Source organism: Suncus etruscus, chromosome 1 (assembly GCF_024139225.1).
Source record: "Suncus etruscus isolate mSunEtr1 chromosome 1, mSunEtr1.pri.cur, whole genome shotgun sequence".
NCBI classification, from domain to species: Eukaryota; Metazoa; Chordata; class Mammalia; order Eulipotyphla; family Soricidae; genus Suncus; species Suncus etruscus.
Genome location: NC_064848.1, coordinates 144,806,824 through 144,810,457, shown reverse-complemented (window position 1 = coordinate 144,810,457; position 3,634 = coordinate 144,806,824). Strand labels below are relative to the sequence as shown.

Sequence of the window (3,634 nt, the reverse complement as noted above, 5' to 3'; positions counted from 1 at the left end):
AGATTTCTAAGATAACCAATCTCAGTACTCTGTTCAAATAGGATTATTTCAAAGCAATATCTTTATTGATGTTTTTCTTCTCTTGCCTGCATCCTATTTCTCCTCCAACTACCAGCTACGTGTTTTTTCATTTTCCAATAGAAATCCAGTCAAAGGTTGCCCCTATTTAAAATCTTTAATGGTATCTCATTATATTAGGTTGAACCAAATGAAATAATTGGTCAAATATGAAAAGCAATCATTCAAAAAAACTTTAAAACAATTATTTAATTGAATAACCATGAGATACAGTTACAAAGCTGTTCATGATTGAGTTTCAGTCATACAATGTCCAACACCCTTCACATTTCCTACCACCAATGTCCCTAGTTTCCCTTCCCCTTTCTTTTTTTCCTTTTAGACACTGTGATTTGCAATATTGTTACTGAAGGGGTATCATGCATATCACTTTATCTTCTTTCAGCATTCAGTTCTTGTCCAGCGATCACTGTTAGTATAAGGCCCAGTGCAGCAGGAGAGGCAGCAAAAGGCAGCAGAAGCAGGGAATTTGGTAAACAGTTTTTCCAGCAAATTGGCAGCAGCTATCTGTTAGAAACTAGAAGGGAATGTGAAGCCTAGAGCAGAAGGGACTCCATTTTGTCAGCCCAAAGTTAAGTTTCCATTTGAAGCTAACAAGGCTAAGTTTCCATATAAAAGCTAAGTTTCTATCCCAACAATAATGATGCAGACCCCAAGGCCCTATAAACCAAAATATCTAGATATCTAGCCATAAAAGAACATGATGAAACACCCTAGACAACAGCCAGTCAACTTAAAGGTCAACTACCAAGTGGTGAAAATCCCCCCAACAGTCAATAAAAGGAGTCTGAGAGCTCAGTAAGGGGTCAACACTGGCTGTGCAACCCCAGCATGCTGGACCTTAAATAAATTCCCTTGCTATTGCATTACTGTTTGTCTATTATACTCTTTGTGGGACAGATAGTGAGTCCAAAGCTAACTCACTCAGCAGGAACAATGGTGCATTGGTGGTGGCAGAGTCTCCTAACCCCACTTCTAGCACTTCAGCCCAGGGCTTTTTATACTCCTGGGTCAACTGTCAGTTGTCAGCAGTTACAGAGTGTGGACTTCTGGTAACTGACCTTTCATCCTTATAGGGATAGTATCCGCTTATAGCTGACCAGGGGCTGTGTTTGTTTCATTATAATCATTTCCAACTCTCATTGACATAGGGTCCCTTCTCTGCCCTACTGCGCTCCCTTGCTAATTGTGGCAAGTTTCTACCATAGACTAATTTTTTTGGCCCTTGTCTCTATTGTCTTAGGGATAGTATTACAGCACTATATTTTTGAAAATCCATTTTTCTTTGTTTTTGGGCCACACCCAGCGTTGCTCAGGGGTTATCCTGGTTGTCTGCTCAGAAATAGCCCCTGGCAGGCACGGGGGACCATATGGGACACCGGGATTTGAACCAACCACCTTAGGTCCTGGATCATCTGCTTGCAAGGCAAACACCACTGTGCTATCTCTCCGGGCCGAAAATCCATTTTTTAACTTAATCAAACACTTAAAACAGAAACTCCTGGTTTATAAGAATTTCATGTTCAGAAGTCAAACTTTTATCACTTTTCTTTACCCATGTTGCTGTTTTTATTATGAGATAATTTGTTGTTGTTGTTGTTGCTGTTGTTGTAGTCGTCCACAATAGAAGTACACTTTAGGGATTGGAGAGTATTGGGTATTGCCTTGCACTGGCCTTGCATGCAGCAGACACAGGTGAAATCAACAACATGGTCCCAAAAGCAACACAAGGAGTGATCTGAGTGCAGAGCCTGGATCAAGTTCTGAGTATCTGGTGTGACCTAAAAAAATAAACACAAACAAACAAAACTAAGTAAATTTAAAAATTAGGGGCCGGAGAGATAGCACAGCAGTAAGGCGTTTGCCTTAGACGTGAAGGACGGTGGTTCGAATCCTGGCATTCCATATGGTCCCCCGAGCCTGCCAGGAGCAATTTCTGAGCATAGAGCCAGGAGGAACCCCTGAGCACTGCAGACTGTAACCCAAAAACCAAAAACAAAAAAAAAATTAAAAATTAAAAAAAAAAAACACTTTAGCTAGGCATGAGCATGAAGCTAAGTAGATATGAGGTCTTGATGTTACCATGAGGTCACTCAATACTCAATATCTGAATCAACATATTTTCCCTCTCAACATAAAGAGTCACATGTCATAGCAGATAAGAACATGCTATGACCATAATGAATTAAAATCCTAAGAAGAGCACTTGGGATTCTTATTTGAGTGAATAGAGCAACATGACTATTATCCAAGCTATAAAATATTGACCTTCCTCCCTCCAAGTAAACCACCTCTGCCAGTCACCTCACTCTAGTTTGTCCTCTCTATGAACACGGCACATTGATCACCCAATCAGCAAGTCACACTGCCTGAAAGCACCCAAACCAGAAGAAACCTCTACCTCCTTGGACCCTTGGCCAAATCACCCAGCCTAGACCCAAATGCTTTATATTCTTTCTAACATGGCATATGTTCTCCTTCATAGCAAGGGGTTAATAAGCCCAATTTACTCAATAGCAAGCCATTTCTAATTAATCACTCACCAAAGTATGTCTTTATTCTTGCATATTGTCTGGCACCTAAGGAGTATTAAGAGCTTTTTTATTCCATTCTGCCATCTATGGTGGACCCAAGTCCCAGATGCAGATTTTTGTTAAAACCCTTACCTGGAAGACTATTACTCTTGAGGTTGAGTCCACAGATATGATAGAAAATGTAAAGGACAATATCTAGGACAAGGGAGGAATTCCTTCCAATCTGCAAAGATTGAACATTACTGGCAAACAATTTGAAGATGGACGTACTTTATCTGACCACAACATCCAAAAGGAGTCTATTCTTCATCTTGTTTTGAGACTTTGGGGGGTGGTGCTAAAAAAAAGGAAAAAGTCTTACACCACTTCCATAAGAAGAATAAGCATAAGAGAAAGAAGGTTGTCCCAAAATACTACAAGGTGGATGAAAATGGCAAAATCAGTCACCTTCATCGAGAATGCCCTTCAGATGAATGTGGTGCTGGAGTTCTGATGACCAGCCACTTTGACAGACATTATTGTGGCAAATGCTGTCCAACCCATTGCTCAACAAACCAGAAGACAAATGATTACCTGTATGGGTTAATAAAGGGCATGAGCTCTAACATTAATGGTTATGTTCTGGTCCATTAATTAAAAAGTGATTTTTAGGGGCCGGAGAGATAGCATGGAGATAGCATGTCCTTTCATGCAAAAGGACAGTGATTAGAATCCCGGCATCCCATATGATCCCCTGTGCCTGCCATGGGCGATTTCTGAGCATAGAGTTAGCCAGGAGTAACCCCTGAACACTGCCGGGTATGACCCAAAAAAACAAAAACAAAAACAAAAGTGATTTTAAACATAAAAGAAAAGAAGTAGAGAAAGATAGAGGGAGGAAGGATGGTAAGAAGAAAGGGAGGAAGGGAGGACAGAAAGAAGGAAAGGAGGGGAAACGAAAGGAAAAAAAGGAAAAAAGAAGGAAAAAAGAAAACAAAGTAGTAAACAAATAAATGAATAAGAATAATGAATTATATAGTTAA

The 3,634-nt window shown here is 40.1% G+C and overlaps 1 pseudogene; it reads left to right on the top strand.

Annotated features, from left to right (window-relative positions):
- Window positions 1-2,718: 2,718 nt before the first annotated feature.
- On the top strand, window positions 2,719-3,181 carry LOC126011939 (ubiquitin-40S ribosomal protein S27a-like; annotated as a pseudogene).
- Window positions 3,182-3,634: the final 453 nt, after the last annotated feature.